At 39.2% G+C, this 12,757-nt stretch overlaps 1 protein-coding gene across 1 annotated transcript in view; it reads left to right on the top strand.

The window, feature by feature from the left end:
* The window catches only part of LOC148026880 (nucleotide pyrophosphatase/phosphodiesterase-like), a 158,974-nt gene that overhangs the window by 128,115 nt on the left and 18,102 nt on the right, over positions 1–12,757 (top strand). The gene's annotated exons all lie outside the window — the stretch shown is intronic.

Here is a 12,757-nt window from a genome sequence, read left to right as displayed (position 1 = left end):
CAGTAGCCATAAATTTCTGCCCAATTTCTTCAAACAAAATCTGGCTTTTGTCTCAAACCCCTAAATTTCACCAAAATCTCGGGGATTTTTGTTCAGTACACGAAAATGTCACAATTTCACTGCAAAAATTTGGGGCTTTTCAACTTCAAGCCCAAATTTCAGCAAATAAGTTTGGGTCTTTTGTGAAAATTGTTCAAAGCCATTGACATTGAGGCCAAATACACCTTCTACATTGACATTCATAGGCATTGGAGCCTTTGTAGCTGCAGTTTTTTTTTTTCGCCATAATCAATTGTGTGAAAATTTGTAATTTTTTGGTATTTTCTTTGCCTTTTCATACTGCTGGACCTACAGGTACACATTTGGCAGCAGTTGTGAAAAATCAATTGTATGCAGCAAGGAACGATAGGATGAAATGATTTGCTCAATATGTTTGGGGACTCCGATAAATTGGATGGACTAATTATCCAATGTGGGCATACATGATGAAGCATGTTTTAGTTGCCAAGCAGCTTTGGGGTGATGTATGTGGTTTAGACATTCACCAATGGATCTTTTGCTCCAACCCTTGTTGCACCTTCCACCGTTGATCAATTGAGATGGGATGGGCATGATGTCCAAGCACATGCTTTGATTGTAGTCTTGTGCAAAAAGACAGGTTATAACTTATCTCTCATATTCGGTTGTGCACAACGGGTAAGCTTGCTTTTTTATATCAAGTGTGCAATGAGGCTCGTGTAGTGTATTTGCACAAATAGCTTGAGATGGAGCACATGATAGAAGGTGACTCAATGGATGCCTACATTACATGTGTCAAAGATATAATGGAGCAACTTGCAAATATTGATGAAATAATTCCTAACTCAAAAGAAGACGCTCAGACTTGTATGGAAGATGGATGGAGAGATTAGGCATATAGGAAGAGGCCACTATAGAGGCTTAAGTGGGATCTTGGGGAGTGGATATGGAGAGATTCATTTGCAGAGATGCATCAAGATGTGCCCTTCTTTGGCTATACCACTAGGTTGGGGAGGATATATAGATGAGCAAGATCAGAGTGGTGGTAGCTGCAAATGAACACTGGATTATCTAGGGTATATCGCCTTTCCTTGTAGACTTGTGGAGGAGATTGGAGGACAGCTTTAGACAAAGAAAGATTTCAGTCTTTCTTTGGTTACTAGCACACATGAGTTTAGCAGTTGGTACATATCCATGTACCGCGCCTTACACACCTGAAAAAAACGGTGTGGTTGAAAGAAAAAAGTACACTTTGATGGAAATGGCACGTTGTATGCTTTCACACAATAAGATGTTCCCAAACTTTGGCTTACACATTAAGACGTTCCCAAAGTTTGGCTTGATGCTATTATGTGTGCATTATATGTGTTGGATTGTAGCCCCACTAAAGCATTGGCTGAATGTACACCTTATGAGGCTTGGAATGGCCGGAAACTAGTGGTATCACACATTCGTGTCTTCAGTTATTTGGCATATGCTTTGGTGGTAGCCACGAAGACATAAATTACAAGACAAGGCTACCAAATGCATTTTCATTGGTTATAGTGCAGAAAGTAAAGGGATTTGCCTATACCAAACCTCCACGAACAAGGATTTTGTTAGTAGAGAGGTGGTGGTGTTGAATATGCTGGTCAGCCCTTCATGGACTGCAAAAATCAGCCCAATGTCGCGCCTATGGATATGTTTGGCAATTTGTTACCATTGTTTGGCAATTTCAGCAACCTATTGAGGGTTTATAGCAGCAAAATCAGCAGCAAACACATGTTGAATAGTAGTCATCCCATTGATCAAGGCATTGTTGATGATGAAGTAGCCGATGAGAGGGCTGCTACTCAAGAAGCTAAAACAGTCCCTAGATGGCCATTAGATACATTATTGGATAACAAGCAACCCATTACACTTCCCTGTAGAACTAGAGCAGCCACTTGCCATGCATAGGGTAACTTGGTTGCCCAAGTACTTGTAGTTATTGCATGCAACAAGGAACCTGTTTCTTTACATGATGCTTTAGTGGATGAGCATGGGATGGGAGCATGGGATGGCAGCTATGGAGTCAAAGATGGACTCTATCCATAAAAATGGCACATAGGAGTTATGTGACTTGCCTATTGGCAAGCATGCTATAAGCACAAAGTGGGTTTACAAATCAAAACGCAGATATGATGGTAGCATTGATCGCTATACAGCACGTCTAATTGCCAAGGGGTATGCTCAACAGCATGGGATTGACTATGATGAGACGTTTGCACCCACCACATACGATCACCATTTGTAGTGTGATTGCCTTGGCTGCTCATTTATATTGGCATGTGCATCAGTTGGACATGAAGATTGCCTTTTTGAATGATCTTCATGACGAGGTTTATGTCACACAACCTCCTAGTTTTATTCAAAAGGGCTCAAAGAGCAAAGTGCGCTAGTTGCATAAGGTCCTCTATGGTTTGAAGTAGGCACCTAGGCCATGGTATGAAAAGATACATGCATATTTGATTGCTCTTGGCTTAAGTAATTTACATACTAAAAGCATGCTTTATGTATATAAAGATGGGGAGAACCTCTTGATTCTCATTCTTTATGTGAATAATATGCTGTTGACTAGACTTCTTGAGACATAGATTTCAGCCTTAAAGGCTGAATTGCTGCATGCTTTTGATGTCACACATCTTGGCAACTTGCACTACTATCTTGGTCTATAGTTTATTGCAGTTGAGGGGTGCCATTATTTTGTGATAGTCTAAATACATTGGGCAGTGCCTTGAGTGTCTTTAGATGCAAGACTGCAAGCTTATCTCTACTCCAGTTGAGATACCACAGGTTTACACTTGAGGATGTAGGAGATCCATTTTATGCTTCTCTTTATTAGCAGACTGTTGTTTATCTATTGTATTTTTGAAACACACGGCCGGATATTTAGTTTGGGATATCTCAATTGGCAGGCTTTACGCACAGCCCTGGTACTACACATTGGCAATTGGTCAAACATGTCTGTTGCTATCTTAAAGGCACTCAAACATTGGGCCTTTTTTTAAAATCATGAAGGCACTTCTCTTTGCTTGTATGCATTCACAAACAATGATTGGGCTGGTTTCTTTGATACGCAGGTATCCACTAGTGGTAATTGTTTTATGCTTGGTGATTCATATATTTCTTGGCTGAGCAAGAAGTAGTTTACAGTGGTCACATCTAGTTGTGAGGTTGAATATAGGGCAGCATTTACAACTACATTGGAATGTGTATGGCTCAGATGCCGATCTTAGTGTGGGACAACAATCACACACTCCTATCTATACTGACAGTCAGAGTGCCACATTGCTATGGCATGACTTGGTTTATGTCCCTACACATGACAAGTTAGTAGATGTGTTTACAAAAGTTGTCTCTAGAGAGAAGTTTGAAGCTTTTCGCAAGGCTCTAGGCTTGATACCATTCGGGGATTGATCTACCTATTCCTTATATACGTTCATATCATTCACTTGAGGGGGGGTTTGTTACACTTATCATAATCCTCCGAAGTGCTAGTGTTAATGCTCCCTTATCCATGGGCTCTTTTAACCTTCTAGCTAGAGGAGGGTATTCTCCCCATGTGAACACTCATCTGTGGGTGTGATACTTAGTAGCTTAGGGATTGTACTTTCATTATTATTCTCACATAGTGGATGTGACATTCCAACACTCTCCTCTCTTACTATTCACTTGTTCATTGTGAGCGTGTGCATGTGTTGCTCAATCTTAACCTAATAGATGATATCCCAAGTGTCCTCATAGTGAAAAGGTCTCACATCCCAAGGAGAAGTGTTGGAAGAAATATCCCCTGTTATGAGGACATGTGTTTTTGAAACCTCACTTAACGTGTGGATTAATTTTTAATCACATGGTTAAGTAAATGTTACACATGTGAGATGTAGTTGGGGTTAGAGTACATTTACGAGCCCAGAACCCAAGGGAATCACGGGATACCACAGACAAAACTTGCTGTAAGTTATGCTGCACAGGTACTTGGTGGTATCTAGTGCCAGTTGTTGGCCTAGGTTATTTATTTGGTCGGTTGGTGACATTGGAGAAGTGGTGTTTAATGGTACATAATGCCAATATGATAATCAAAGATGGCGCAAAGACACTCCGGAATGGAAGTTGCCTAACCAATTTATTTATTGGTCAGTTAGATTATTTTTTTGGGCACCAAAATAATTATTAGATTAATTTTCATTTTTTTAAAACTGAAAACTAGTATCTAATTATGGATAAAGGTAGAAAAACCATTTGGGAAGGCTGTTACTTGGTGTCAAAAATGCCTATGCAAGATAGAAAAACGTCTTTAGAGGCTGGGGAGAGACATTTTAGTGCATTTAGCTTGGAAGAGAGAGGGATGAGATGCTACTGGTTTGATTTGTAGCCATTGGAGAACCTTTTGAGGTAGCCAGGGGCAAGAGAAGACTAATCTGCAGAGTAGGCAATAACATCTACAGCCTGTTGTGATAGGGTAGCAGTAGTAAATGATCGATTCTCTTTAGTTCTTCGCGAAGAAACTCTGAATTTTCTCTCTCCCCAACATTCTCTTTCATCTCCCAGCCTTTCTACAGCCTTGCTCTGAAGATTACAGCATTGAGATCACTAGAGGCTGAGAAATTTCAGATTTCTCTACTGTAAACCCTAATCTGCACAACAGAAATTAGGGTTTAGCAACAATCTCGAAAAGTGTGCTAAAAATTGGAAGCTCCAAGACTTGGATTCAACAAGGCTGAAACTGTATTTAGTCAAATTCAAAACATGTTGGACAATAAGAACAATGAATTCAAAGATCTGCAGCCTGCAATTCTGCACATTGCACATGAATCATTGAGTTTTGGTTACGGAAAATGCTTTCCTAAAAGGGATGTTGTTATGGACATGTTGGACAATAAGAACAGTGAATTCAGAGATCTGCACACTGCAATTTTGCACATGAATCATTGAGTTTTGGTCACAAAAAATGCTTTCCTAAAAGGGATGTTGTTCTGGACATGTTGTACAGTAAGAACAATGAATTCAGAGATCTGCAGACTACAATTCTACACATGAGTTTTGGTTACAAAAAAATTAAAAATGCTTTCCTAAAAGGGATGTTGTTCTAGACATGTTGGACAGAAAGAATAGTGAATTCAGAGATCTGCAAACTTTGGTCACAGAAAATGCTTTCCTAAAAGGGATGTTGTTCTAGACATGCTAGACAATAAGAACAATGAATTGTGGAGGGACCAGGAAATCCATGAATTCGGGGCATTTTCTATCTCCATCAAAGCGGATGAATGCCAATTGACTGCGCGAATCAAGGGGCAAATCAGATTGAAGACCTACTCGTCATTTTGGATAGCAAGGGGAGTTGGAATACCAAAAGGGATTGGGAAAATCCTATTGTACATCAACTTTTTCTTCAATCAAAAGTTAAAGAAATATTGAAAGGGTCGCCAATTTTGGGGCCAATAAGGTGTCCATGGTCCAAGATTGTGTGTTAATTTGCATTTCTCACTTTTGTAATAAATGTTGCTGCTATAACTAAGTTATAATCAGGGAATTACTATCCATCCATGGAAGGAAGGCTAGTTTCATGGTTCCATTACCGGGATACCATCAAATCCTTTGAATTGGTGGGCCGGAGGCACTTGATTGTAGCTTGAGACTATTGCATTAGTGTTGAAATTGCTCTCAGCAGTGAGTTACAGCAAGCATGTCTTCACATGGTGATATGGGATCAAGTGGAGAGGATGCATCACTCCTTCGTCAGTCACATGGTGAAGGGGAAAATGCAATGATCAATGTTGGGCATGGATCTTAGCATGGACATCAAGCTGTAAATATGGGAAATGACCCAAATATTGGCACTTCAATGCATAAAGAGGTTGATGACCAGCAAGGGGCTAAAGAATTTGATGATAGCTTCAAGGATTGAATGTGTATAACAGCAAATCTTTTTGCTGAATTGGCAAAGGATCCCTAGTTTTCTCAATTTGTGAATGCCCCAAGGAAGGACAACAAAGGCAAAGAGAAGAAGACACCTATAGCTTCGAGACTGCCACAAGAATTGAAGGAAATGCCTAAGCCTCCTTTGAAAGTGCCCAAAATGCTTGATGAGCATAAACAATTGGTTCCCGTGGGGCAGCAAGTGCGAATGCATGGCCAACTTGGTAGTGCCAATCCATGGGAACATGGGAAGCAAGGTAATTATGCACATGTAAGCATGGGACAGCAAGGATACTTTGGTGGCGGTACCATTTTTCATGCTATGGTTGGATAGGGACCACATACGGGAATGTATGGCTCAAATCCCTATAGTATGCAACAGCCAATGCATGACTCACAACACCCAATGTATCCAAGTAATGCAAGTGGAATGCCTAATCCCATGTATGGTAGCATAGCCATGATGCTTGGGGTATAAAGCGGGCCATATGGATATATATTTGCACTCCCAGGGATTGTTGGAGCATAAGGATTTGGTGCTGGTCATGTAGGAGCATCTGATAGTGCTGTATCATCTAAATACAGCAAATATACCCTTTTTGCAGCAGCCTATTTATGATAACTTGATTCCCATAGGTCCACCGAAGAACTATAATGTCATTGGCAAAAGTGTGAAGTTTTAGCCTTTTAGTGGTGTAGAAGGTAGGCTCACAGCTCTTGTTTTTATTTAGTAGTTTGATGCAGCCTACTCTAGAGGCAACTTCACATAGGCATATAAGATACAAAAGAGGCAGTCACATTTTTTAAGGGAAATTTATTGCAGTGGTGGTCTACACTTCTTATACAAGGGAAGTTACCTACCACTTGGGTCTGGTTCAAGCAAATGTTTGCTTCAGATTGGTTGACAAGTACCTTTGAAATAGACATTAAGCGTCATGAGAACATGTATTTTTGAAACCTCATTTAACATGCGGATTAATTTTTAATCACATGGTTAAGTAAATGTTACACATGTGAGGTGTAACAGGGGTTAGAGTAAATTTACGAGCCCAGGACGTGAACAAATCATGGAATATCAAAGGCAAAAGTTGCTATAAGTTATGTCGCACAAGTACTTGGTGGTATCCAGTGTCAGTTGTTGACTTAGGTCATTCATTTGGCCATAAGTGTGAGTTTTGGTGACATTAGAGAAGTCGCGTTTAATGGTACCGAACACTGATTTGATGGTCAAAGATGGCATAGAGACACTCAAGAATGAAAGTTGCCTAGCCAATTTAATTATTGGACAGCCAGATTATTTTTGTGGACACCGAAATATTTATTAGATTATTTTTTAGTATTTAAAGACTAAAAATTAATATTTAATCATGGATAATGCTGGAAAAACCATTTGGGAAGGTTGCCACTTTTCAAAAATGCCAATGCAAGACAAAAAAAACGTCTTTAGAGGTTGGAGAGACATTTTTGTGCATTTAGCCTGGAAGAGAGAGGGAGGAGATGTTGTTGGTCTGATTTGCAGCCATTGGAGGACCTTCTGAGGCAACCAAGGGCAAGAGAAGACTAATCAAGAGTAAGTGACAACATCTACAAGTTGTTGAGAGAGGGCAACAACAGTAAATGACTGATTTTCTTCAATTCTTTACATCTACAAGTTGTTGAGATAGAACAATAGCAATAAATAATTGATTTTCTTTGGTTGCTTGCGAAGAAAGTTTGAATTTTCTCTCTCCTCATCATTCTCTCTCATCTCCCAACTTTTTTACAGCCTTGCTCTGAAGATTACAACATTTAGATCACCAGAATTTGAGAAAATTTTCAGATTTCTTTGTTGTAAATCCTAATCTGCATAAAAACATTAGGATTTAGCAACAACCTCGAGAAGTGTGCCAGAAATTGGAAGCTCCAAGACTTGGATTCAACAGGGTTGAAGCTATTTTCAATCAAATTTAGGTGGAGGGACAAACAAATCAATGAATTTGGGGCATTTTCTATCTCCATCAAAGTGGGTGAAGGCCAATTGACTGCCCGAATTAAAGGGCAAATCAGATTGAAGACTTCTTGGTCATTTTGAACAGCAAAGGGGAGTTGGAATACTGAAAGGGATTGTGAGAATCCCATTTTACATCAACTTCTTCTTCAATTAAGTTAAAGAAATACCGAAAGGGGCACCAGTTTGGGGCCAATAGGGTATCCATTGTCCAAGATTGTAAGTTATTTTGCATTTCTCATTTCTGTAATAAATGTTGCTGCTGTAACTAAGTTGTAATTAGGGAATTATGACCTATCCATGGAAGGAAGGTTGGTGATAGCATGATAGCTAGGAATTAGTTGAATTCCAAAGATTCCATGAACTTGGATCAATATAATAAGAAGTTTGGGGATGTATTGCCGCCAATTACTTCTCATCGCACAATACCTCTCCATGAGCAGGTGGAGAAGTATCTTTGTGGTTTGCCAAAGGGTATTCAGGATTTTTGCATTAAGTCCACTATTTCCAGCATGTCTCAGCTTATAGAAACTGCTACTACAGCTGACACATTGTTGCATGGAATGGATGCAAGATTCCAAGATAGTGATGCCAAGCCACATGTCACTGAGGCCAAGGCTAAGAAAAAGGGTAAATTTGAAAATTAGGGCAGATCTGAAAACAAGTCTGAAAAATATAAAGGGCAAAGATCGATTGTATCCAAAGCTGTCTATGAGATACTATGGATAGTTTCAAGTGTTGGAAAGGATAACTGATGCATGCTATAGGCTGAAATTGGCTCCACATTGGCGGATACACAATGCTTTTCATGTGAGCTTGGTTAGGCCTTTTCATGGTGATGTGCCAAAGGATGTATTTGCTGAAATTCAGCCTGAGGTTGAAGAGCTCGATGAAATACTGGTACGAGAAGAGATTTTGGCACACAAAGAACAGAAGATCAGGGGTAAGGTTTCTAGAAGGTACTTCATGAAGTTTCACAATTATTCACCAATGGATGCCAAATGGACAGAGGAGGATGATTTGGCAGACCATCCTCAGTTGTTGCAGCTTTACCTTGATGCTTTCTCAGGTTCAGCAGAGTAGGGGTCCAAAGTATTATCTGATGCTCATGAGGGAGCTAGCACCTCCACTCCTCAGTGATGCACAACTCTAGATGTAGTGGATCTCAGATGTATTCAGCATACATTCAAGGTATTGTAACTGACAATATGCTTACCTTGAGATCACTATTCAGTATACTAGTCACTATGTTTGGTATGTAGATGGGTATGGTTTTCATTGCAGCTTTGAAGCTGTACATTTGCATTGATTAATGATTATCGGGGACTGATTGACGAGTACTGATTTTCAATGGACAGTACAATATGTTATGATGTCATTCATGTTTTAGCCATGGTTTATGCTTGGTTTATGCTATGCTATGGCTTTGCCAGATGAGTTGAGCTCATGAGAAATAGATATGTCACATGATAATCTGGCAATGTTTTTGAGATTCTTTGTGAGTCTTATGTTATGTTGGTTAATAATTTTCAGCATGTGTTAGGCATATGGAATGGTTGAGCAACAATGCGCAATGCTATGTTAACTATGATGCCTTGTGGAAATTCCAGTCCGCTATTTTGCTTTTGATGCATCTGGTAGTGCAATTGAGGATGATTGCAATGATTTTAAGGGGAAGGGCTGCCATGAGGACATGCATTTTTTAAACCTCATTTAAGATGTGGATTAATTTTTAATCACATGGTTAAGTAAATGCTACACATGTGAAGTGTAATTGGGGTTAGAGTAATTTTACGATCTTGGGATTGGAGGAAATCACGGGATGTCAAAGACAAAAGTTGCTATAAGTTATGCCACAAAGATACTTGGTGGCATTTGGTGTCAGTTGTTGGCTTAGGTAATTTATTTGGCCTCATGCTTTTGCTCCTAGTTCAACCACAAGTGTTAGTTGGTGACATTAGAGAAGTGGCATTTAAAGATACCTAATGCCAATCTGATAGTCAAAGATGGCGCAAAGACACTCGGGAATGGAAATTATGCATCCAGTTTAATTATTGGCTAGTCATATTATTTTTCTAGGCACCAAAATAATTATTAGATTAATTTTTAGTATTTAAAGACTGAAAATTAATATTTAATTATGGATAATGCTGGAAAAACCATTTGGGAAGGTTGCCACTTGTCAAAAATGCCCATGCAAAACTGAAAAACGTCTTTAGAGGCCGGAGAGAGGCATTTTAGTACATTCAGCCCTGAAGAGAGAGGGAGGAGATACTATTGGTTTGATCTACAGCCATTGGAGAATCTTCTGAGGCAGCTAGGGGCAGGAGAAGACCAATCTACAGCAGTCAATAACATCTACAAGCTATTGAGACAAGGCAACAACAGTAAATGATTGATTTTCTTCAGTTCTTTGCGAAGAAAGTTGGAATTTTCTCTTTTCCCAGCATTCTCTCTCATCTCCCAACATTTCTATAGCCTTGCTTTGAAGATTACAGCATTGAGATCACTAGAGGCTGAGAAATTTCAGATTTCTTCAGTGTAAATGCTAATATGTACAACAGAAATTAGGGTTTAGCAATAACCTTGAAAAACGTGCGAGAAATTGAAAGCTCCAAGACTTGGATTTAACAAAGCTGAAGCTGTTTTCAATCAAATTCAAGTGGAGGGATGAGCAAATCATTGAATTCGGGGCATTTTCTATCTCCATCAAAGTGGGCAAAGGGCAATTGACTGCCCGAATTAAGGGGCAAATCAGATTGAAGACTTGCTGGTCATTTTGGATAGCAAGGGGAGTTGGAATACTGAAAGGGATTAGGAAAATCCCATTGTACATCAACTTCTTCTTCAATTAAGTTAAAGAAATACCGAAAGGGGCGTCAGCTTTGGGGCCAACAGAGTGTCCATTGTCCAAGATTATGAGTTAATTTGCATTTCTCAGTTTTGTAATAAATGTTGCTGCTGTAACTAAGTTGTATTCAAGGAATTACCACCCATCTACGGAAGGAAGGCTGGTGTCATCCTCACGTTTGTTTGAGAGTGAAGGGTGGATCTACATTGGAGGCATTATCTACCTCTATTTTGACACCAACTATTACCAACGAGCTAGTGTTTCTTCACATTCATCAAGTGGAGGAGCCTTCTTCAGTTATGTTGTTTTCATCATCTCTCACTTTATGGCCTTACTAGACTTGGTACACGAATTGCCTTCATTGAGCAAGACATCATTGTTGAGGAATCTTCTATAGGAGCCATTCTTATAACAATTTGATAGGAGATGGTTGTAAGCAATGAAAGATGCATTACACATTAAATCTTTATTAGCTCATCAAAACAACCCAAAAACTTGAAGATTATCAAAAGTTTTTGTGTTCCGTAAGCCAAAACCGTAATTTTGGGAGGATCCACATCTGAAAATAGCCAATTACCCAACCACTCAACTCATTCCTTTTTTATAGGTTACATAAGTCTTTCATGCCCTCTCTAGCTAAGGAAGCGTTTAGTCCTCTTCCATCAGCTGTCTAGCCCTTGCCAATGGCAACCACGCTCCCTCCAGCACTAAGTGACTTGATGCTGCCAACTACGTGGCACCTTCGTATTGGATGTGTTTTGCTGCTGGTATTGATGTCATGAGCCAGTTGACGTGTTTGCTACCTGGCTGCTTGTGTTGATTTCATATGCAGGTTGCCTTGCACCAGATCAGCCTTCCTCATCAGCTCTTGTCCAGCCTCCTACTATTGCCGGTGATTAGCTAACGTCATCTCCAGGTGGTTACATTGTTGTGTTTTCCAGATTTAGCCTCTAGACTACAACGTTTTGGTTCCCAACGAGTTGCCCTTTTAGATTTAGATCTAATAGATAAGCAATTACAAAGCATGAGACTAAAATTTCAGTGTTAGAGCATGTTGGAAATGAAGAGAGAGACCTCCAATATATAGGTGTGGGGCTTTGGTACTCAAAAGTGAAAAGGCTACAAATGACCAGTGTTTGCTGAAAAGGACAAGTATCTACAAAAATGACAAGCGTAGGGACACTTGTCTCTTTCAAAGTGACATATCCTATTCTAGATGTTACGTGTTAATTTTTTAGAGAAAGCAACTTCTAAATCTTCTACTCTAAAAATCTCTTAAATCGTTAAAAATTTGAGATAGCTATTGAAGATAGAATTTTCATTGCAAAATTCCACAGCCTTCGACAGGAACATAATTTCCATTTGAGTAACTTTCCAAAATAGTAATCTCCTAAATTTTAGGAGTTGCCAAATTTAGATTTTGGAGAGCTTTATTTTATAGGTTCACCAGTTCACGGTTTGTTTATTTGATCATGAGCATTTGATTTTGCTTTTGGAAACCACTCATTATGTGAGCTTCTAGTCAATGTGACTACTGTAGTGCAAAAGTCTTAGTCATTTGGGCTTTTTGGTCAATTTTCCTACTCGAGTAAGCTTTTAATTTCTCTTGGGCATTTTCATCAATGATGACCCATGTATAATTATAGGGTGTTTCTGCCAACCACTGGCACCCCTGAATAAAAAGATGAACATTTGACCATATTTTGAAACACTCAGATAATACAAGTCGCCTTTCAAGTTATATGAGCATCAAATTAATTTGAATCATTGAGCAAATACATCTTGATAATAGTTGATATATAGGAGGTTGGTGACAATAATGATCCCATCATTTACACTCAAAATTCTGAAACTTACATGCTGATACCTTCTATGTACTTGGAAATCTTTTGACTTTGAATATTTTGCACTTTGTTAATAGTAATATATGTACAGAAGCTAATAAATTTTCTAGATTGGTTTTG

Source organism: Lygodium microphyllum, chromosome 13, assembly GCF_053477565.2.
Source record: "Lygodium microphyllum isolate KBCC chromosome 13, Lygodium_microphyllum_v1.1.10, whole genome shotgun sequence".
Classification (NCBI taxonomy): domain Eukaryota; kingdom Viridiplantae; phylum Streptophyta; class Polypodiopsida; order Schizaeales; family Lygodiaceae; genus Lygodium; species Lygodium microphyllum.
The sequence above is the reverse complement of the archived record's forward strand: the minus strand, read 5'-3'. Positions and strand labels throughout refer to the sequence as shown.